The sequence below is a fragment of the Echeneis naucrates genome, chromosome 4, assembly GCF_900963305.1.
Source record: "Echeneis naucrates chromosome 4, fEcheNa1.1, whole genome shotgun sequence".
Taxonomy (NCBI): domain Eukaryota; kingdom Metazoa; phylum Chordata; class Actinopteri; order Carangiformes; family Echeneidae; genus Echeneis; species Echeneis naucrates.
In genome coordinates, this window is record NC_042514.1 from 18,638,609 (window position 1) to 18,660,934 (window position 22,326).

The window sequence follows — 22,326 nt, forward strand, 5'->3', positions numbered from 1 at the left end:
ATGCTGATTTATTTCCAATTGACAGCAAACATGTTTCCCCCCAGTTTCGAACTGGGGACTTTTCGCGTGTTAGGCGAACGTGATGACCACTACACTACGGAAACCTGCACACGTCACCGCCTTCCCCTTGACAATGAAATGCCCAGCGTTACTACAGCAATTACACAAACAAACAGCTGAAGCCAATTCTCTAATCAAATCAGAGGTAGCAGTAACCAAACACACAGGTCCGGCTTGTGTCGAGCCAACAGCAAACCTGTTTCTGCCCAGGTTCGAACTGGGGATCTTTCGCGTGTAAGGCGAACGTGATGACCACTACACTACAGAAACCTGAGCACAAGCTGCTCTGCCCCCTTCTGTCAGGTTAAGCCACCTAGAACATGAGAAACACAGGGAAGAAAGACAAAGGACAACAGCGCTCATTTTTACTTGCAAGGAGACAGACAGAGATATGTTCAGTTACATTCTCTAACTATTCTGACGTAGTCTCTTCCGTTCTCCCCTCTTTATTTCCTTAGGGTGGTCCCTAGTTAGTATGATCTCAAGTCCTGTAAGAAAAACACAAGTTTCTGCATTCCTGCAGGGTTAGTAAAAGTACAAAAGATACTCATGAGAAGGTCTTGAAGTAAAGTATCAGCTGATCTGTGACCTCTCTACCTTTGTTAAGAAACACAGAAAGTTCTGTTTCTGCCTAGTTTCGAACTGTGGACCTTTCGCGTGATAGGCTAACGTGATGACCACTACACTACAGAAACCTGCACAAGTCAGCCCCTTCCCCGTGAGATGAAATGCCATTGTTACTACGAAAATTTAAGCAACTGAGAATGCAGGCAAGAACCAAAAACATCGCGAAAGCCAATTCTCTAATTGAATTAAGAGGTAGGCAGTAACTAAAAAGAATGCTGCTCTGTTTCCAGCAAACATGTTTCCGCCCAGTTTCGAACTGGGGACCTTCGCGTGTTAGGCGAACGTGATGACCACTACACTACGGAAACCCGCACAGTCACCTCCGTCCGCTTATCAAGAATGCCATCATTACCACTGTTGCGATCGCCTCCCACGTGCTCTGAAAAGAACAATCGAGAATCCTACATCCTGAGCCTGGGCCAGAGTTGTCTGCCTGTTTGAAAATGACGCCATGACCCCAGGATCCACCCCTAGGGTATGGTTTTGAGTTTGAACAGTAGGGCATTTGCCAAACGCCAGTGCCCTCAGCAGGGATCCCCGATGACGTCACACAGGTAATAAAGACGCTTCATGCGACAATGCAAGGCAAGAACCAAAAACATCACTAAAGCCAATTTGTCTAATTGAATTAAGAGGTATGCCTTAACTAAAAAAGAGATGCTGATTTATTTCCAATTGACAGCAAACATGTTTCCGCCCAGTTTCGAACTGGGGACTTTTCGCGTGTTAGGCGAACGTGATGACCACTACACTACAGAAACCTGCACAGGTCACTGCCTTCCCCTTGACAATGAAATGCAGCGTTAACTACAGCAATTACACAAACAAACAGCTGAAGCCAATTCTCTAATCAAAATCAGAGGTAGCAGTAACCAAACACACAGGTCCGGCTTGTGTAGAGCCGACAGCAAACCTATTTCTGCCAAGGTTCGAACTGGGGATCTTTCGCGTGTAAGGCGAATGTGATGACCACTACACTACAGAAACCTGAGCACAAGCTGCTCTGCCCCCTTCTGTCAGGTTTAAGCCACCTAGAACATATGAAACACAGGGAAGAAAGACAAAGGACAACAGCGCTCATTTTTACTTGCAAGGAGAACAGACAGAGATATGTTCAGTTACATTCTCTAACTGCTCTGACGTATCTCTTCCGTTCTCCCCTCTTTATTTCCTTAGGGTGGTCCCTAGTTAGTATGATCTCAAGTCCTGTAAGAAAAACACAAGTTTCTGCATTCCTGCAGGGTTAGTAAAAGTACAAAAGATACTCATGAGAAGTCTTGAAGTAAAGTATCAGCTGATCTCTGACCTCTCTACCTTTGTTAAGAAACACAGAAAGTTCTGTTTCTGCCTAGTTTCAAACTGTGGACCTTTCGCGTGATAGGCTAACGTGATGGCCACTACACTACAGAAACCTGCACAAGCAGCCCCTTCCCCTTGATGATGAAATGCCATCGTTACTACGAAAATTTAAGCAACTGAGAATGCAGGGCAAGAACCAAAAACATCGCGAAAGCCAATTCTCTAATTGAATTAAGAGGTATGCAGTAACTAAAAAGAGATGCTGATTTATTTCCAGCTGACAGCAAACATGTTTCCGCCCAGTTTCGAACTGGGGACCTTTCGCGTGTTAGGCGAACGTGATGACCACTACACTATGGAAACCCGCACAGGTCACCTCCTTCCGCTTATCAAGAAATGCCATCATTACCACTGTTGCGTCGGCTCCCACGTGCTCTGAAAAGAACAATCGAGAATCCTACATCCTGAAGCCTGGGCCAGAGTTGTCTGCCTGTTTGAAAATGACGCCATGACCCCAGGATCCACCCCTAGGGTATGGTTTTGAGTTTGAACAGGAGGGCATTTGCCAAACGCCAGCGCCCTCAGCAGGGATCCCCGATGACGTCACACAGGTAATAAAGACGCTTCATGGCTCTTGATCTTCGCTTTTTCCCAGTGCCCCGGGACAGCTGTCCCAGCTTTTCTCTGGACCTCTCCAATGATATTCTAATTGCTTCAGACAATGGATCAGCCTCCATACTTCTCCTTCGGATCTTAGTGCTGCTTTCGACACCATAGATCACAATATTTTACTACAGAGACTGGAACATGAAATTAGGATTAAAGGAACTGCACTCAGGTGGTTCAAATCCTATTTATCAGATAGACATCAGTTTGTTCTGTTCACAACAGCTCCTCCTCATGCACTGCAGTCAGTTATGGAGTCCCACAGGTTTGGGTACTTGGACCAATCGTCTTTAACGCTTCATCTAGGCACCAAATGCCATCTTTACTACCGCAATTACACAATGAATTGACCAAACAAACAGTTGAAGCCAACATTTCTATTCTAATTCAGAGGTAGCACTTACCAAATACACAGGTCATACTCGCTCCACGGCTCTCGATCTTCGCTGTTCCCAGTGCCCCGGTTGTGGGAGAGAGCTGTTCCAGCTTTCGTCTGGACCTCTGATTGTTGCATCACCGAAATTTGCTCTTCCTACGAATAGACGCAGATACTGGCAGGTCTACTCACGAGAAGTCTTGAAGTGAAGCATCAGCTGATCTCTGACCTCTCTGCCGTTGTTGAAAAAGAATAACTGAAAACACAGTTTCTGCCCAGTTTCGAACAGGGGACCTTTCGCGTGTGAGGCGAATGTGATGACCACTACACTACAGAAACCTGCACAGGACACCCTCTTCCCCTTGATGATGAAATGCCATCGTTAATACGAAAATTGAAGCAACTGAGAAGGCAAGGCAGGAACCAAAAACATCTGTTTCCAGCTGACAGCAAACATGTTTCCGCCCAGTTTCGAACTGGGGACCTTTCGCGAGTTAGGCGAACGTGATGACCCTACACTACGGAAACCCGCACAGGTCACCTTCTTCCGCTTATCAAGAAATGCCATCATTACCACTGTGCGATAGCCTCCCACGTGCTCTGAAAATAACAATCGAGAATCCTACATCCTGAATCCTGGGCCAGAGTTGTCTACCTGTTTGAAAATGGCGCCATGACCCCAGGATCCACCCCTAGGGTATGGTTTTGAGTTTGAACAGGAGGGCATTTGCCAACGCCAGCGCCCTCAGCAGGGATCCCCGATGACGTCACACAGGTAATAAAGACGCTTCATGGCTCTTGATCTTCGCTTTTTTCCCAGTGCCCCAGTTGTGGTAGAGAGCTGTCCCAGCTTTCGAGTAGCAGCAGCGGTGTCCCTGACACCTAGAACAATTGCAGTGGTATCAGATGTCGGAAGAGGCCGTTCCCACAAGTGTCTCTGGCTTTACATCCTAAACATCAGGCTAAAGAATTGGGTGGGATGGTAAAACTAGCATTAGCACAGGATGATTGGGTTATCACGGACATTCGCGGAGGTACTTTATTCGGCTAGAGCCAACATATACTCAATTCAAGTAGAAGCCGTAGATAGCTCAGTTCTGGAGGAGGCCCAGGTCTCCCGGTTTCACGGTCTATCATTGACTCTCTACCAGAGTCCCTCTGGGCGCAGGGCCCGACAGAAGTGCGACCTGGTGCAATGTGAACCATTTACTTTTGAGGTGAACACCTCTGATCCAGTGTGGATCAATCAGTACCCCACAAGCCCCAAGCAGAGGAGGGCATCGCAGACACCATTCAGGGCCTCATATCACAAGGGCGTATGATCTCTGACCTCTCTGCCGTTGTTGAAAAAGAATAACTGAAAACACAGTTTTCTGCCCAGTTTCAAACTGGGGATCTTTCGCCTGTAATGCAAACGTGATGACCGATACACTACGGAAAGCTGCACTGTTCACTCCCTTCCCCTTGACGATGAAATGCCATCGTTTCTTCGAATATTGCTGACAATGCAAGGGAAGAACCAAAAACATCGCTAAAGGCAATTCTTTAATCGAATTAAGAGGTAAGCATTAACTGGAAAAAAGATCTGATTTATTTCCAGCTGACAGCAAAGATGTTTCCGCCCAGTTTCGAACTGGGGACCTTTCGCGTGTGAGGCAAACTTGATGACCACAACACTACAGAAACCCGGAATGCAAGCTGCTCCGCCCCTTCCAATCTAATGATTCTGACGTGAACAGGTACTTTCATAAAAGCTGCATTTGCTCTTCCAGTTGCAATCACCGAAATTTGGTCTTCCGAAGAATAGATGCAGATACTGGCAGGTATACTGACGAGAAGTCTTGAAGTGAAGCATCAGCTGACCACTGACCTCCTCTGCATTCGTTGAAAAAAAAAAAAAAATTAAGTTTGTTTTTCCTGCCCAGTTTCGAAATGGGGACCTTTCGCGTATGAGGTAAACGTGACGACCACTACACTACAGGAAACCTGCCCCGGGCACGCCCTTCCCATTGACGATGAAATGCCATCGTTACTTCAAATATTGAAGTCGCTGAGAATGCAAGCAACGCATCAAAAACATCGCGAAAGCAAATGCTCTAATCGAATTAAGAGGTATGCCTTCACTTCGCTACTTGGACCAATCCTCTTTAACTGTACTACTACTGTACTACTGGGCTACTGTAACTCGTTACTATCTAGATGTCCAAACAAATCTCTGAAAGGCCTCTAGACCTGCTCTTCATGTAAAGTACTTTACTTTTTGGTACCGTGATGTAAAGGATGTAAAGTACCTTTACATGAAGAGCATCAGCTGACCACTGACCCTCTCTGCATTTGTTGAAAAAAAAAAAAAAAAAATTAAGTTGTGTTTCTGCCCAGTTTTCGATATGGGGACCTTTCGCGTGTGAGGCGAACGTGATGACACTTACGCTACAGAAACCTGTACAGGGAGACCCTCTTCCCCTTGATGATGAATGCCATCGTTACTACTGTTTTGATGGCCTCCCACGTGCTCTGAAAAGAACAATAGAGGGCCTACATCCTGAAGCCTGGGCCAGAGTTTGTCTGCCTGTTTGGAAATGGCGCCATGACCCCAGGACCACCAGTTTGAGAGAGAGCAAGAAAGACCTTACAAGGTTGTATGAGCAACACCGACGGCGTCAGGTGGAAGTAAGCAAGACCTGGTATCACCTAAATCACTGTACCAAAAAGGTTCCGAAAGACAAAAAGGGCTTATAAAACTGAGAGAACGATGAGGAAATGACTGTGTGGTGCAAACTAGTGACAAGCACTCTCTTGTTAATGTCACTAGGCTGCCAAGTGTCCAAGCTCTCCTTAACTGCACAGGCTTCTCTCGATGCCCTGTTTCCTCCTATTTTTCTCACTGGTGCCATGCATTTCCCGAAGTCCTCTGCCTCTTCCAGCAGCCACACTGTTTCAGTTGGGGCAAGGAGGAAATTATGCAGGATGCATGCTGCCATCGCAAGCGTGTCCACGTGCAGTTCCCAGGCAATTTTGGAAGTTCCACTTCGCCCGGAAGCGTTGTGCTATCTCAATCATGTCTTTCCTTTTGCCCCCCTAAACCCGAGAAGGTCTGACTGAAATTCTTCTTTTTCTTTAATTATATAACATTATTGATTGTAATATCTTTACATTCTATGTGCAAAGTTCCAATGAGGTAATAGATCATTCTTGTGTCCGTGACACCAATGTTGTTTGTGTTTGTTTTGTATTTCGAAAAGCAACGTGAGCGTTGCTTTTGCAGAGGAGAGATCTTCTACAAAAGTGTCGGCATGTGCCTCTGTTGATCTGGCTCTGCCCACTGCATCAGTGTGACGGTCTGTTTCTCCCGCTCCAAGCCTATCTATAGCACAGACTGTTTCCGTAGCAGAGTCTGTACTGGGGCCGACTACATCTGGCGAGAGATACAGGCCCCACAGGTCCTGGAGCCCAAGAGAGAGGTGGGGGCTTGCACCAGCCCAAGAAGGAGCCACAGACAACAGCAGACCTCTGATTTGGAAGACCGTCTTTTATCAATTCTAGAAGAGCCAAATATGAAACCTGACAGTAAGCTCGATGAGTGTTATCACTTCTCACTGAGCCTCATCCCACAACTGGACCAAAACAGGAGGCGGCAGGCAATAATTGGCATTTTAACTTGCTGCATGACATAGAGAGCAGCACCGCTTCAATGCAGCAGTCAAGAAAGCAACAAAACTGCACCTGACCTCAATATCCCTCACACCCCGCTCCTTCCGATGAAATGATTTCTGACATGCATCGGTGCTTTCATGAAAGCTGCGCTTGCCCTTATCGGTGCATAACCAAAAACCTGATCTCTAAACTGACAGATGTAGATATTGGCCAGTAAATGAAGGAGGAATCTGGAAATGAAACATTACATGATCTCTGTTGCGTGTTAAGCAAACGTGATGACCACTACACTACGCAATCCTGCAAGGGTTATGCAATTCCCCTTCTGAAGAAATACCATCATTACTACGGAACGTCCAGAAAGCAAAAATGCAAGTGATGCAGCAAACACAGAGCTGAAGCCAATTCTCTACTCTAATGCAGAGGTAGTCCTTACCAAATACACAGATTCTGCTCTCCGCTGCATTTCCCCTAATCAAAGGCAAACAGCAATCTGTTTCTGCCCAGGTTCAAAATGAGGCTCTTTCACGTGTTAGGCAACGGGATAACCACTAACCTACGGAAACCTGCAACAGGGTGTTCCTTTCTCCTTTGCGATGAAATGCCATCGTTACGACAGCACTTACAGAAGCTGAGGATGCAAGCAATGGACCAAACAAACAGCTGAAGCTAATTCTCCAATCTAAATCAGAGATAGCTCTACCAAATACACAGGTGTTGCTCTCCTGCATTTTTTTTTTTTCAATTTTTAGAGCCGACAGCAAATCTGGCCTGCCCAGGTTCGAACTGGGGAGCTTTCACGTGTAAGGCGAACATGATGACCAATACACCACAGAAAACCTGAACACAAGCGACTCCGCACCTTCCAATCTAAACTGAACAGGTACTTTCAGAAAGCTGCTTTTGCTCTTATTGTTGCGCATCACTGAAATTTGGTCTTCCTACAAATAGATGTAGATACTGGCAGGTATCCTCACGAGAAGTCTTGAATTGAAGAATCAGATGATCTCTGACATCGTTACTTTGAATATTGAAGTAGCTGAGAAGCAAGCAAAGCACACAAAAACATCGCTAAAGCCAATTCTCGAATTGAATTAGAGGTATGCATTAACTAAAAACAGACGCTTGCATTACTACAGCAATTACACAAAGAAAACAGCTGACGCAAATTCTCTAATCTAAATCAGGAGGTGGCACTTACCAAATACACAGGTCCAGCTTGTCCTGCATTTTTCCCATATTTAGAGCCGACAGCAAATCTGTTTCCGCCGCAGGTTCGAACTGGGGATCTTTCACGTGTAAGGCAAACATGATGACCACTACACTACGGAAACCTGAACACAAGCTCCTCCGCCCCTTCTGTTCAGGTTTAAGCCACCTAGAAATTATTAAACTAGTTACAGGACGTTGCAGCTCTAAAGGCGGGGAAATACACAGCTGCAACGTAGTAGATGAATAGTTGCTTGTTGAATAATCATATTCACGTTACGCCTCTGAAACATGACACACGAACACTTTGAGGAGCTAGTTCATAACCAAAGTAATCTGGTTTCAGCCTCCTCCTGTTTTGTTCCTCTTCGAAGGTCGTTGCTTATCTTCCGGAGGTATGATCTCAGTTCCTGTAAGAAAAACACAAGTTTCTGCATTCCTGCAGGGTTAGTAAAAGTAGAGCAATACTGTGATAATCATTTTATGTATTTTTATTCTAACACCTTCCAATCTAATGATTTCTGACGTGAACGGGTACTTTCATAAAAGCTGCATTTATTCTTATTGTTGCATCACACCGAATTTGGTCTTCCTACGAATAGATGCAGATACTGTCAGGTATACTCATGAGAAGTCTTGAAGTGAAGCATCAGCTGACCACTGACCTCGTCTGCATTCGTTGAAAAAAAAAACAAAGAAGTTGTGTTTTTGCCCAGTTTCGAACTCGGGACCTTTCACATGTGAGGCAAACGTGATGACCACTACACTACAAAAAACTGCACAGGACACGCTCTTCCCCTTGATGATTAAATGCCATGGTTAATACGAAAATTGAAGCAGCTGAAAATGCAAGGAAAGAAGCCAATTCTCGAATTGAATTAAGAGGTATAGCATTAACTAAAACAGACGATGATTTATTTCCAGCTGACAGCAAAGATGTTCCCACCCAATTCAAACTGGGCACCTTTCGCACAGTGAGGCGAACGTGATGACCACTACACTACGGAACCCTGGACCGGTTACATCCTTCCGCTTATGAAGAAATGCCATCGTTACTACTGTTGCGATCGCCTGCCCACGTGCTCTGAAAAGAACAATAGAGAGGTCTACATCCTGAAGCCTGGGCCAGAGTTGTCGGCCTGTTTGGAAATGACGCCATGTCTCCAGGATCCACCCCTAGGGTGTGGTTCTGAGTTGTGAAGAGGAGGGCATTTGCTAGACGCCAGCGCCCTCAGCAGGGATCTCCGATGACGTCACACAGGTAATAAAGACGCTCCATGGCTCTTGATCTTCGCTTTTTCCCAGTGCCCCCGGTTGTGGGAGAGAGCTGTCCCAGCTTTTGTCTGGACCTCTCCAATGATATTCTAATTGCTTCAGACAATGGATCAGCCTCCATACTTCTTCTCCTTTGGATCTTAGTGCTGCTTTCCGACACCATAGATCATAATATTTTACTACAGAGACTGGAACATGAAATTGGGATTAAAGGAACTGCAGTAAGGTGGTTCCAATCCTATTTATCAGATAGACATCAGTTAGCTCATGTTAACAACAGCTCCTCCTCATGCGCTGCAGTCTGTTATGGAGTCCCACAAGGTTCGCTACTTGGACCAATCCTCTTTAACGCTTCATCTACTTCCTCTAGGGCAACATTATCAGGACATCAGACATGTCTTGAACACATACAAGTCTGGATGACCCATCATTTTTACTCCTTAATTCTGACAAAACTGAAGTTGTTGTACTCGGCCCTAAGCACCTCAGAGAAATGCTACCTAATCGTAATCAGTCTGGATGGCATTACGTTGGTGTCCAGCTCCACTGTAAGAAACCTCGGAGTAACCTTTGACCAGGACATGTCCTTGTGTCCCTGACATAAAAGAAGTCAGTAGGGCAGCTTTGTTCCACCTGAGAAAAATTAAGAAAATCAGAGACATCCTCTCTCAGGATGATGCAGAAAAATTCGTCCAAGTATTTGTAACTTCTAGGCTGGACTACTGTAACTCGTTACTATCTAGATGTCCAAACCAAATCTCTGAAAGGCCTTCAGTTGATTCAGAACGCGTACTGCAAGAAAATTAACAGGCACTAGGAATGAGATCACATCTCTCTCGGGTTAGCTGCTTTTCATTGGCTGCCAGTAAAATATAGAGTAGAATTTAAAAATCCTTCCGTTAACATATAAAGCTCTTAATGGCTGAGCTCCATCACGTCTCAGAGAGCTCATAGTTCCTTACTGTCTTAGTAGGCCACTCCACTCTCTAGTGGAGGTTAACTTGTGGTTCCTAGAGTCTTCAAGAAGAAATCTGGAGGCAGCTCTTTCAGTTAACAGGCTCCTCTTCTATGGAACCAACTCCAGTATCGTTTTGGGGGGCGGACTCTTTAGCAATTTTCAAGATCAGGCTGAAAATTTTCTTATATGACAGAGCTTATAGTTAAAAAGTTAAAGTCCTCTACTCTTTAGCTATGCTACTATAGGCCTAACATCTCTCTCGTCTCTCTCTCGTCTCTCTCTCTCCCTCTCTCTCCCTCCCTCCCCCCTGCATGTGCTGATAAGAACCATGCTTCTTAAAAATCCCTGTTTCTCCCAGTTCTAAGCATTTGTACTGCATTTACTAACCATGTTTTCTCTGTCTCTCCCAGCTCCTCTCCTCACTCCCTGTCCTCATCCTGCAAGTGGTGACTCATCGCCATACCATGTTCCTGCAAGGCCTAGACCTCTAGACCTGCTCTTCATGTAAAGTACCTTTATGTCACTTTGTTATGATTTGGCGCAATACAAAGACCTGCCCCTCATGTAATTTTACTACGAAAATTGAAGCAGCTGAGAATGCAAGGCAAAAAAAAAAGGCAACCGAAAAAAAATTAAGTTGTGTTTCTGCCCAGTTTCAAAATGGGGACCTTTTAGCGTGTGAGACAAACGTGACGACCACTACACTACAGAAACCTGCCCCGGGCACGCTCTTCCCATTGACGATGAAATGCCATCGTTACTTCAATATTGAAGTCGCTGAGAATGCAAGCAACGCATCAAAAACATCGCGAAAGCAAATGCTCTAATCGAATTAAGAGGTATGCCTTCACTTCGCTACTTGGAACCAATCCTCTTTACTGTACTACTACTGTACTACTGGACTACTGTAACTCGTTACTATCTAGATGTCCAAACAAATCTCTGAAAGGCCTCTAGACCTGCTCTTCGTGTAAAGTACCTTGATGTCACGTTGTTATGATTTGGCGCAATACAAAGACCTGCCCCTCATGTAATTTTACTACGAAATTGAAGCAGCTGAGAATGCAAGGCAAGAACCAAAAACATCGCTAAAGCCAATTTTTCTAATTGAATTAAGAGGTATGTCTTAACTGAAAGGAGATGCTGATTTATTCCAATTGACAGCAAACATGTTTCCACCCAGTTTCGAACTGGGGACCTTTCGCGTGTGAGGTTAACGTGATGACCACTACACTACGGAAACCTGCACAGGTCACTGCCTTCCCCTCAGAGTTCTGTTTTTGCCCAGTTTCGAACTGGGGACCTTCGCGTATTAGGCGAACGTGATGACCACTATACTACAGAAACGTGCACGGGCCAGCCCCTTCCCCTTGATGATGAAAAGCCATCGTTACTACGAAAATTTAAGCAACTGAGAATGCAAGGCAAGAACCAAAAACATCGCGAAAGCCAATTCTCTAATTGAATTAAGAGGTATGCAGTAACTAAAAAGAAATGCTGCTCTGTTTCCAGCTGACAGCAAACATGCTTCCGCCCAGTTTCGAACTGGGGACCCTTTTACCACAGAGAAATGCTATCTAATCATAATCAGTCTGGATGGCATTACGTTGGCTTCCAGCTCCACTGTAAGAAACCTTGGTGGAACCTTGACCAGGACATGTCCTTTGTCCCTCACATAAAAGAGTCAGTAGGGCAGCTTTGTTCCACCTGAGAAACATCAGGAAAATCAGAGACATCCTCTCTCAGGATGATGCAGAAAAACTCGTCCATGCATTTGTACTTTCAGTCTGGACTACTGTAACTCGTTACTATCTAGATGTCCAAACAAATCTCTGAAAGGCCTCTAGACCTGCTATTCATGTAAAGTACCTTTATGTCACGTTGTTATGATTTGGCGCAATACAAAGACCTGCCCCTCATGTAATTTTACTACCGAAAATTGAAGCAGCTGAGGATGCAAGTCAGAACCAAAAACATCGCTAAGGCAATTCTTTAATCGAATAAAGAGGTATGCATTAACTGGAAAAAAGACGCTGATTTATTTCCAGCTGACAGCAAAGATGTTTCCGCCCAGTTTCGAACTGGGGACCTTTCACGTGTTTAGGCGAACGTGATGACCCTACCCTACTGAAACCTGAAAGCAAGGGGTTTCCGCCCCTTCCAATCTAATGATTTCTGACGTGAACAGGGAACTTTCATAAAAGCTGCATTTGCTCTTCCAGTTGCATCACCGAAATTTGGTCTTCCTAAGATAGATGCAGATACTGGCAGGTATATTCAATAAAAGTCTTGAAGTGAAGCATCAGCTGACCTCTGACCTCTCTGCCTTTGTTGAAAAAGAATTACAGAAAATACTGTTCCTCCCCAGTTCGAAACTGGGGACCTTCCGCGTGTGAGGCGAACGTGATGACCACTACACCACAGAAACGTGTACAGGACACCCTCTTCCCCTTGATGATGAAATGCCATCGTTAATACGAAAATTGAAGCAACTGAGAATGCAAGGCAGGAACCAAAAACATCTGTTTCCAGCTGACAGCAAACATGTTTCCGCCCAGTTTCGAACTGGGGACCTTTCCCGTGTTAGGCGAACGTGATGACCACTACACTACAGAAACCCACACAGGTTACCTCCTTCCGCTTATCAAGAAATGCCATCGTTACTACTGTTGTGATGGCCTCCCACGTGCTCTGAAAAGAACAATAGAGAGGCCTCCATCCTGAAGCCTGGGCCAGAGTTGTCTGCCTGTTTGGAATGGCGCCATGACCCCAGGATCCACCCCTAGGGTGTGGTTCTGAGTTGAACAGGAGGGCATTTGCTAGACACCAGCGCCCTCAGCAGGGATCCCCGATGACGTCACACAGGTAATAAAGACACTCCATGGCTCTTGATCTTCACTTTTTCCCAGTGCCCCGGTTGTGGGAGAGAGCTTTCCCAGCTTTTGTCTGGACCTCTCCAATGATATTCTAATTGCTTCAGACAATGGATCAGCCTCCATACTTCTCCTTTGGATCTTAGTGCTGCTTTCGACACCATAGATCATAATATTTACTACAGAGACTGGAACATGAAATTGGGATTAAAGGAACTGCAATAAGGTGGTTCAAATCCTATTTATCAGATAGACATCAGTTTCTTCATGTTCACAACAGCTCCTCCTCATGCAATGCAGTCAGTTATGGAGTCCCACAGGTTTGGGTACTTGGACCAATCGTCTTTACGCTTCATCTAGGCACCAAATGCCATCTTTACTACCCGCAATTACACAATGAATTGACCAAACAAACAGCTGAAGCCAAACATTTTCTATTCTAATTCAGAGGTAGCACTTACCAAATACACAGGTCATACTCGCTCCACGGCTCTCGATCTTCGCTGTTTCCCAGTGCCCCGGTTGTGGGAGAGAGCTGTTCCAGCTTTCGTCTGGACCTCTGATTGTTGCATCACCGAAATTTGCTCTTCCTACTAATAGACGCAGATACTGGCAGGTCTACTCACGAGAAGTCTTGAAGTGAAGCATCAGCTGATCTCTGACCTCTCTGCCGTTGTTGAAAAAGAATAACTGAAAAAACAGTTTCTGCCCAGTTTCGAACTGGGGACCTTTCGCGTGTGAGGCGAACGTGATGACCACTACACTACAGAAACCTGCACAGGCCAGCCCCTTCCCCTTGATGATGAAATGCCATCGTTAATACGAAAATTGAAGCAACTGAGAATGCAGGCAGGAACCAAAAACATCTGTTTCCAGTTGACAGCAAACATGTTTCCGCCCAGTTTCGAACTGGGGGACCTTTCGCGTGTTAGGCGAACGTGATGACCACTACACTACGGAAACCCGCACAGATCACCTCCTTCCGCTTATCAAGAAATGCCATCATTACCACTGTTGCGATAGCCTCCCACGTGCTCTGAAAAGAACAATCGAGAATCCTACATCCTGAAGCCTGGGCCAGAGTTGTCTACCTGTTTGAAAAATGGCGCCATGACCCCAGGATCCACCCCTAGGGTATGGTTTTGAGTTTGAACAGGAGGGCATTTGCCAAACGCCAGCGCCCTCAGCAGGGATCCCCGATGACATCACACAGGTAATAAAAACGCTTCATGGCTCTTGATCTTCGCTTTTTCCCAGTGCCCCAGTTGTGGTAGAGAGCTGCCCCAGCTTTCGAGTAGCAGCAGCGGTGTCCCTGACACCAGAACAATTGCAGTGGTATCAGATGTCGAAGAGGCCGTCCCACAAGTGTCTCTGGCTTTACATCCTAAACATCAGGTTAAAGAATTGGGTGGGATGGTAAAACTAGCATTAGCACAGGATGATTGGGTTATCACGGACATTCGCGGAGTACTTTATTCGGCTAGAGCCAACATATACTCAATTCAAGTAGAAGCCGTAGATAGCTCAGTTCTGGAGGAGGCCCAGGTCTCCCGGTTTCAGGGTCTATCATTGACTCTCTACCAGAGTCCCTATGGGCGCAGGGCCCAACAGAAGTGCGACTGGTGCAATGTGAACCATTAACTTTTGAGGTGAACACCTCTGATCCAGTGTGGATCAATCAGTACCCCCACAAGCCCCAAGCAGAGGAGGGCATCGCAGACACCATTCATGGCCCTCATATCACAGGGCGTATGATCTCTGACCTCTCTGCCGTTGTTGAAAAAGAATAACTGAAAACACAGTTTCTGCCCAGTTTCGAACTGGGGACCTTTCGCGTGTGAGGCGAACGTGATGAACCACACACTACAGAAACCTGCACAGGACACCATCTTCCCCTTGATGATGAAATGCCATCGTTAATACGAAAATTGAAGGCAACTGAGAATGCAAGGCAGGAACCAAAAACATCTGTTTCCAGCTGACAGCAAACATGTTCCCGCCCAGCTTCGAAACTGGGGACCTTTCGCGTGTTAGGCGACGTGATGACCACTACACTACGGAAACCTGCACTGGTCACTCCCTTCCCCTTGACGATGAAATGCCATCGTTACTTCGAATATTGCTGACAATGCAAGGGAAGAACCAAAAACATCGCTAAAGGCAATTCTTTAATCGAATTAAGAGGTATGCATTAACTGGAAAAAAGACGCTGATTTATTTCCAGCTGACAGCAAGATGTTTCTGTCCAGTTCGAACTGGGGACCTTTCGCGTGTGAGGCGAACGTGATGACCACAACACTACAGAAACCTGTACAGGACACCCTCTTCCCCTTGATGATGAATGCCATCGTTACTACTGTTGTGATGGCCTCCCACGTGCTCTGAAAAGAACAATAGAGAGGCCTACATCCTGAAGCCTGGCCAGAGTTGTCTGCCTGTTTGGAAATGGCGCCATGACCCCAGGATCCAACCCTAGGGTGTGGTTCTGAGTTTGAAGAGGATGGCATTTGCTAGACACCAGCGCCCTCAGCAGGGATCCCCGATGACGTCACACAGGTAATAAAGACGCTCCATGGCTGTTGATCTTCGCTTTTTTCCCAGTGCCCCGGTTGTGGGAGAGAGCTGTCCCAGCTTTTGTCTAGACCTCTCCAATGATATTCTAATTGCTTCAGACAATGGATCAGCCTCCATACTTCTCCTTTTGGATCTTAGTGCTGCTTTTGACACCATAGATCACAATATTTATGAGCATCACTGAAATTTGGTCTTCCTACAAATAGATGTAGATACTGGCAGGTATCCTCACGAGAAGTCTTGAATTGAAGAATCAGATGATCTCTGACAATCGTTAATTTGAATATTGAAGTAGCTGAGAATGCAAGCAAAGCACCAAAAACATTGCTAAAGCCAATTCTCGAATTGAATTAAGAGGTATGCATTAACTAAAAACAGACGCTGCATTACTACAGCAATTACACAAAGAAAACAGCTGACGCAAATTCTCTAATCTAAATCAGAGGTGGCACTTACCAAATACACAGGTCCAGCTTGTCTGCATTTTTCCCATATTTAGAGCCGACAGCAAATCTGTTTCCGCCCAGGTTCGAACTGGGGATCTTTCACGTGTAAGGCGAACATTATGACCACTACACTACGGAAAACCTGAACACAAGCTCCTCCGCCCCTTCTGTCAGGTTTAAGCCACCTAGAAAATTATTAAACTAGTTACAGGACGTTGCAGCTCTAAAGGGCGGGGAAATACACAGCTGCAACGTAGTAGATGAATAGATGCTTGTTGAATAATCATATTCACGTTACGCCTCTGAAACATGACACACGAACACTTTGAGGAGCTAGTTCATAACCAAAGTAATCTGGTTTCAGCCTCCTCCTGTTTTCATGTTCCTCTTCGAAGGTCGTTGCTTATCTTCCGGAGGTATGATCTCAGTTCCTGTAAGAAAAACACAAGTTTCTGCATTCCTGCAGGGTTAGTAAAAGTAGAGCAATACTGTGATAATCATTTTATGTATTTTTATTCTAACACCTTCCAATCTAATGATTTCTGACGTGAACGGGTACTTTCATAAAAGCTGCATTTGTTCTTATTGTTGCATCGCCGAAATTTGGTCTTCCTACGAATAGATGCAGATACTGTCAGGTATACTCATGAGAAGTCTTGAAGTGAAGCATCAGCTGACCACTGACCTCTGACCATAGATCACAATATTTACTACAGAGACTGGAACATGAAATTGGGATTAAAGGAACTGCAATAAGGTGGTTCAAATCCTATTTATCAGATAGACATCAGTTTGTTCATGTTCACAACAGCTCCTCCTCATGCACTGCAGTCAGTTATGGAGTCCCACAGGTTTGGGTACTTGGACCAATTGTCTTTACGCTTCATCTAGGCACCGAATGCCATCTTTACCACCGCAATTACACAATGAATTGACCAAACAAACAGCTGAAGCCAACATTTTCTATTCTAATTCAGAGGTAGCACTTACCAAATACACAGGTCATACTCGCTCCACGGCTCTCGATCTTCGCTGTTTCCCAGTGCCCCGGTTGTGGGAGAGAGCTGTTCCAGCTTTCGTCTGGACCTCTGATTGTTGCATCACCGAAATTTGCTCTTCCCACGAATAGACGCAGATACTGGCAGGTCTACTCACGAGAAGTCTTGAAGTGAAGCATCAGCTGATCTCTGACCTCTCTGCCGTTGTTGAAAAAGAATAACTGAAAACACAGTTTCTGCCCAGTTTCGAACTGGGGACCTTTTGTGTGTGAGGCGAACGTGATGACCACTACACTACAGAAACCTGCACAGGCCAGCCCCTTCCCCTTGATGATGAAATGCCATCGTTAATACGAAAATTGAAGCAACTGAGAATGCAAGGCAGGAACCAAAAACATCTGTTTCCAGCTGACAGCAAACATGTTTCCGCCCAGTTTCGAACTGGGGACCTTTCGCGTGTTAGGCGAACGTGATGACCACTACACTACGGAAACCCGCACAGGTCACCTCCTTCCGCTTATCAGGAAATGCCATCATTAACACTGTTGCAATAGCCTCCCACGAGAATCGAGAATCCTACATCCTGAAGCCTGGGCCAGAGTTGTCTACCTGTTTGAAAATGGCGCCATGACCCCAGGATCCACCCCTAGGGTATGGTTTTGAGTTTGAACAGGAGGGCATTTGCCAAACGCCAGCGCCCTCAGCAGGGATCCCCGATGACGTCACACAGGTAATAAAGACGCTTCATGGCTCTTGATCTTCGCTTTTTCCCAGTGCCCCAGTTGTGGTAGAGAGCTGTCCCAGCTTTCGAGTAGCAGCAGCGGTGTCCCTGACACCAGAACAATTGCAGTGGTATCAGATGTCGGAAGAGGCCGTCCCACAAGTGTCTCTGGCTTTACATCCTAAACATCAGGTTAAAGAATTGGGTGGGATGGTAAAACTAGCATTAGCACAGGATGATTGGGTTATCACGGACATAAGCGGAGTACTTTATTCGGCTAGAGCCAACATATACTCAATTCAAGTAGAAGCCGTAGATAGCTCAGTTCTGGAGGAGGCCCAGGTCTCCCGGTTTCACGGTAGAGAAAAAACAGATCACCCTGAGGCTGCGTCTATCATTGACTCTCTACCAGAGTCCCTATGGGCGCAGGGCCCGACAGAAGTGCGACTGGTGCAATGTGAACCATTAACTTTTGAGGTGAACACCTCTGATCCAGTGTGGATCAATCAGTACCCCCACAAGCCCCACGCAGAGGAGGGCATTGCAGACACCATTCAGGGCCTCATATCACAGGGCGTATGATCTCTGACCTCTCTGCCGTTGTTGAAAAAGAATAACTGAAAACACAGTTTCTGCCCAGTTTCAAACTGGGGATCTTTCGCCTTTATTGCAAACGTGATGACCGATACACTACGGAAAGCTGCACAGGACACTCCCTTCCCCTTGACGATGAAATGCCATCGTTTCTTCGAATATTGCTGACAATGCAAGGGAAGAACCAAAAACATCGCTAAAGGCAATTCTTTAATCGAATTAAGAGGTATGCATTAACTGGAAAAAAGACGCTGATTTATTTCCAGCTGACAGCAAAGATGTTTCCGCCCAGTTTCGAACTGGGGACCTTTCGCATGTTAGGCGAACGTGATGACCACTACACTACGGAAACCTGAATGCAAGCGGCTCCGCCCCTTCCAATCTAATGATTTCTGACGTGAACAGGTAATTTCATAAAAGCTGCATTTGCTCTTCCAGTTGCATCACCGAAATTTGGTCTTCCTAAGAATAGATGCAGATACTGGCAGGTATACTCACGAGAAGTCTTGAAGTGAAGCATCAGCTGACCTCTGACCTCTCTGCCTTTGTTGAAAGAGAATTACAGAAAATACTGTTCCTGCCCAGTTTCGAACTGGGGACCTTTCGCGTGTGAGGCGAACGTGATGACCACTACACTACAGAAACCTGTACAGGAGACCCTCTTCCCCTTGATGATGAAATGCCATCGTTACTACTGTTGTGATGGACTCCCACGTGCTCTGAAAAGAACAATAGAGAGGCCGACATCCTGAAGCCTGGGCCAGAGTTGTCTGCCTGTTTGGAAATGGCGCCATGACCCCAGGATCCACCCCTAGGGTGTTGTTCTGAGTTTGAAGAGGAGGGCATTTGCTAGACACCAGCGCCCTCAGCAGGGATCCCCGATGACGTCACACAGGTAATAAAGACGCTCCATGGCTCTTGATCTTCGCTTTTTCCCAGTGCCCCGGTTGTGGGAGAGAGCTGTCCCAGCTTTTGTCTGGACCTCTCCAATGATATTCTAATTGCTTCAGACAATGGATCAGCCTCCATACTTCTCCTTTTGGATCTTAGTGCTGCTTTCGCAACCATAGATCACAATATTTTACTACAGAGACTGGAACATGAAATTGGGATTAAAGGAACTGCAATCAGGTGGTTCAAATCCTATTTATCAGATAGACATCAGTTTGTTCATGTTCACAACAGCTCCTCCTCATGCACTGCAGTCAGTTATGGAGTCCCACAGGTTTGGGTACTTGGACCAATCGTCTTTACGCTTCATCTAGGCACCAAATGCCATCTTTACTACCGCAATTACACAATGAATTGACCAAACAAACAGCTGAAGCCAACATTTTCTATTCTAATTCAGAGGTAGCACTTACCAAATACACAGGTCATACTCGTTGCATTTTTTTTTCATATTAAGAGCCAACAGCAAATCTGTTTCTACCCAGTTTCAAACTTGGGATCTTTCGCGTGTAATGCAAACGTGATGACCGATACACTACGAAAACCTGCACTGGACACCCCCTTCCCCTTGACGATGAAATGCCATCCTTAATACGAAAATTAAAACAGCAAATGAGAATGCAAGGCAGGAACCAAAAACATCGCTAAAGCCAATTTTTCTAATTGAATTAAGAGGTATGCCTTAACTAAAAAGAGATGCTGATTTATTTCCAATTGACAGCAAACATGTTTCCACCCAGTTTCGAACTGGGGACCTTTTGCGTGTTAGGCGAAGGTGATGACCACTACACTACGGAAACCTGCACGGGTCACTGGCTTCCCCTTGACGATGAAATGCCAGCGTTACTCCAGCAATTACACAAACAAACAGCTGAGGCCAATTCTCTAAACTAAATCAGAGGTAGCAATAACCAAACACACAGGTCCGGCTTGTGTAGAGCCGACAGCAAATCTGTTTCTGCCCAGGTTCGAACTGGGGACCTTTCGCGTGTGAGGCGAACGTGATGACCACTACACTACAGAAACCTAAGCACAAGCTGCTCTGCCCCTTCTGTCAGGTTTAAACCACCTAGAACATGATGAAACAGGGAAGAAAGACAAAGGACAACAGCGCTCATTTTTACTTGCAAGGAGAACAGACAGAGATATGTTCAGTTACATTCTCTAACTGCTCTGACGTATCTCTTCCGTTCTCCCCTCTTTATTTCCTTAGGGTGGTCCCTAGTTTGTATGATCTCAAGTCCTGTAAGAAAAACACAAGTTTCTGCATTCCTGCAGGGTTAGTAAAAGTACAAAAGATACTCATGAGAAGTCTTGAAGTAAAGTATCAGCTGATCTCTCTACCTTTGTAAAGAAACACAGAAAGTTGGGTTTCTGCCCAGTTTCGAACTGTGGACCTTTCGCTTGTGAGGCTAACGTGATGACCACAACACTACAGAAACCTGCACAGGCAAGCCCCTTCCCCTTGATGATGAAATGCCATCGCTAATACGAAAATTGAAGCAACTGGGAATTCAAGGCAGGAACCAAAAACATCGCGAAAGCCAATTCTCTAATTGAATTAAGAGGTATGCAGTAACTAAAAAGAAATGCTGTTCTGTTTCCAGCTGACAGCAAACATGTTTCCGCCCAGTTTCGAACTGGGGACCTTTCGCGTGTTAGGCAAACGTGATGACCACTACACTACGGAAACCCACACAGGTCACCTCCCTCCGCTTATCAAGAAATGCCATCATTACTACTGTTGCGATCGCCTCCCACGTGCTTTGAAAAGAACAATCGAGAGGCCTACATCCTGAAGCCTGGGCCAGAGTTGTCTGCCTGTTTGGAAATGGCGCCATGACCCCAGGATCCACCCCTAGGGTATGGTTCTGAGTTTGAAGAGGAGGGCATTTGCTAGACACCAGCGTCCTCATCAGGGTTCCCCAATGACGTCACACAGGTAATAAAGAAGCTCTCTTGCATTTTTTCCATATTAAGAGCCAACAGCAAATCTGTTTCTGCCCAGGTTCGAACTGGGGACCTTTCGCGTGTGAGGCGAACGTGATGACCACTACACTACAGAAACCTGCCACGGGCACGCCCTTCCCATTGACGATGAAATGCCATCGTTACTTCAAATATTGAAGTCGCTGAGAATGTAAGCAACACATCAAAAACATCGCGAAAGCAAATGCTCTAATCGAATTAAGAGGTATGCCTTCACTTCGCTACTTAGACCAATCCTCTTTACGCTTCATCTGCTTCCTCTAGGCAACATTATCATGACATCAGACATGTCTTGAACACATACAAGTCTGGATGACCCATAATTTTTTTACTCCTTAATTCTGACAAAACTGACATGCCATTGTTACTACAAACATTACAGAAAGTGAGAATGCAAGTGATGCACCAAAAGCATAGTTGAAGCCAATTCTCCAAACTAATTCTGAGGTAGGCCTGACCTAATACACACATCCTACTCTCCTGCATTAATTCCATAATCAGAGTCCACAACTAATCTGGGTAGTTTTCCAACCCAGCGCTGGTTAAATAGTGGACCGACTAAACGTTGGGTTAACTTCACCAAACAAACTGGGTCTGTTCATTCAACCCAGGAAGATGGGTTGTTAAAATATCCCTAATATGGCTTATATTGACTATAATACTGGATTAATTTCACCCCACTAATGGGATATTATTATTGTTTTTGTTGCTCCACCATATAATGTGAAAAATTATCAAAAAAAGTATAGATTTCTCTGGCACAACTGATGGTCATCAGTTTAACTACACATGATCATACTCACACCAGGTCTAGCATTTTCTTGTACATCTTATTGACTATCTGACCTCTCTGCCTTTGTTAAGAAAGAAAAAAAATTAAGTTCTGTTTTTGCCCAGTTTCGAACTGGGGACCTTTCGCGTATTAGGCGAACGTGATGACCACTATACTACAGAAACCTGCACAGGCCAGCCCCTTCCCCTTGATGATGAAATGCCATCGTTACTACGAAAATTTAAGCAACTGAGAATGCAAGGCAAGAACCAAAAACATCGCGA

At 45.5% G+C, this 22,326-nt stretch overlaps 21 non-coding genes across 21 annotated transcripts; all 21 read right to left on the reverse strand.

Moving 5' to 3' along the window:
- Positions 1-31: 31 nt before the first annotated feature.
- On the reverse strand, positions 32-104 carry trnav-aac (transfer RNA valine (anticodon AAC)). The gene has a single exon. It is a non-coding gene; the product is annotated as a tRNA-Val (tRNA).
- Positions 105-257: 153 nt separating this feature from the next.
- On the reverse strand, positions 258-330 carry trnav-uac (transfer RNA valine (anticodon UAC)). Its single transcript has one exon. It is a non-coding gene; the product is annotated as a tRNA-Val (tRNA).
- A 352-nt stretch (positions 331-682) lies between these two features.
- Positions 683-755, reverse strand: trnad-auc (transfer RNA aspartic acid (anticodon AUC)). The gene has a single exon. It is a non-coding gene; the product is annotated as a tRNA-Asp (tRNA).
- Positions 756-923: 168 nt separating this feature from the next.
- On the reverse strand, positions 924-995 carry trnav-aac (transfer RNA valine (anticodon AAC)). The gene has a single exon. It is a non-coding gene; the product is annotated as a tRNA-Val (tRNA).
- Positions 996-1,375: 380 nt separating this feature from the next.
- On the reverse strand, positions 1,376-1,448 carry trnav-aac (transfer RNA valine (anticodon AAC)). The gene has a single exon. It is a non-coding gene; the product is annotated as a tRNA-Val (tRNA).
- A 153-nt stretch (positions 1,449-1,601) lies between these two features.
- Positions 1,602-1,674, reverse strand: trnav-uac (transfer RNA valine (anticodon UAC)). The gene has a single exon. It is a non-coding gene; the product is annotated as a tRNA-Val (tRNA).
- Positions 1,675-2,276: 602 nt separating this feature from the next.
- On the reverse strand, positions 2,277-2,349 carry trnav-aac (transfer RNA valine (anticodon AAC)). The gene has a single exon. It is a non-coding gene; the product is annotated as a tRNA-Val (tRNA).
- A 945-nt stretch (positions 2,350-3,294) lies between these two features.
- trnav-cac (transfer RNA valine (anticodon CAC)) lies at positions 3,295-3,367 on the reverse strand. The gene has a single exon. It is a non-coding gene; the product is annotated as a tRNA-Val (tRNA).
- Positions 3,368-7,942: 4,575 nt separating this feature from the next.
- Positions 7,943-8,016, reverse strand: trnav-uac (transfer RNA valine (anticodon UAC)). Its single transcript has one exon. It is a non-coding gene; the product is annotated as a tRNA-Val (tRNA).
- A 3,383-nt stretch (positions 8,017-11,399) lies between these two features.
- Positions 11,400-11,471, reverse strand: trnai-aau (transfer RNA isoleucine (anticodon AAU)). Its single transcript has one exon. It is a non-coding gene; the product is annotated as a tRNA-Ile (tRNA).
- Positions 11,472-12,669: 1,198 nt separating this feature from the next.
- Positions 12,670-12,742, reverse strand: trnav-aac (transfer RNA valine (anticodon AAC)). Its single transcript has one exon. It is a non-coding gene; the product is annotated as a tRNA-Val (tRNA).
- Positions 12,743-13,697: 955 nt separating this feature from the next.
- Positions 13,698-13,770, reverse strand: trnav-cac (transfer RNA valine (anticodon CAC)). Its single transcript has one exon. It is a non-coding gene; the product is annotated as a tRNA-Val (tRNA).
- Positions 13,771-13,886: 116 nt separating this feature from the next.
- Positions 13,887-13,960, reverse strand: trnav-aac (transfer RNA valine (anticodon AAC)). The gene has a single exon. It is a non-coding gene; the product is annotated as a tRNA-Val (tRNA).
- A 2,125-nt stretch (positions 13,961-16,085) lies between these two features.
- trnav-uac (transfer RNA valine (anticodon UAC)) lies at positions 16,086-16,158 on the reverse strand. The gene has a single exon. It is a non-coding gene; the product is annotated as a tRNA-Val (tRNA).
- A 1,278-nt stretch (positions 16,159-17,436) lies between these two features.
- On the reverse strand, positions 17,437-17,509 carry trnav-aac (transfer RNA valine (anticodon AAC)). The gene has a single exon. It is a non-coding gene; the product is annotated as a tRNA-Val (tRNA).
- Positions 17,510-18,609: 1,100 nt separating this feature from the next.
- On the reverse strand, positions 18,610-18,682 carry trnav-aac (transfer RNA valine (anticodon AAC)). Its single transcript has one exon. It is a non-coding gene; the product is annotated as a tRNA-Val (tRNA).
- Positions 18,683-18,902: 220 nt separating this feature from the next.
- On the reverse strand, positions 18,903-18,975 carry trnav-cac (transfer RNA valine (anticodon CAC)). The gene has a single exon. It is a non-coding gene; the product is annotated as a tRNA-Val (tRNA).
- Positions 18,976-20,234: 1,259 nt separating this feature from the next.
- On the reverse strand, positions 20,235-20,307 carry trnav-cac (transfer RNA valine (anticodon CAC)). Its single transcript has one exon. It is a non-coding gene; the product is annotated as a tRNA-Val (tRNA).
- Positions 20,308-20,901: 594 nt separating this feature from the next.
- On the reverse strand, positions 20,902-20,974 carry trnav-aac (transfer RNA valine (anticodon AAC)). The gene has a single exon. It is a non-coding gene; the product is annotated as a tRNA-Val (tRNA).
- Positions 20,975-21,276: 302 nt separating this feature from the next.
- Positions 21,277-21,349, reverse strand: trnav-cac (transfer RNA valine (anticodon CAC)). The gene has a single exon. It is a non-coding gene; the product is annotated as a tRNA-Val (tRNA).
- Positions 21,350-22,154: 805 nt separating this feature from the next.
- Positions 22,155-22,227, reverse strand: trnai-aau (transfer RNA isoleucine (anticodon AAU)). The gene has a single exon. It is a non-coding gene; the product is annotated as a tRNA-Ile (tRNA).
- Positions 22,228-22,326: the final 99 nt, after the last annotated feature.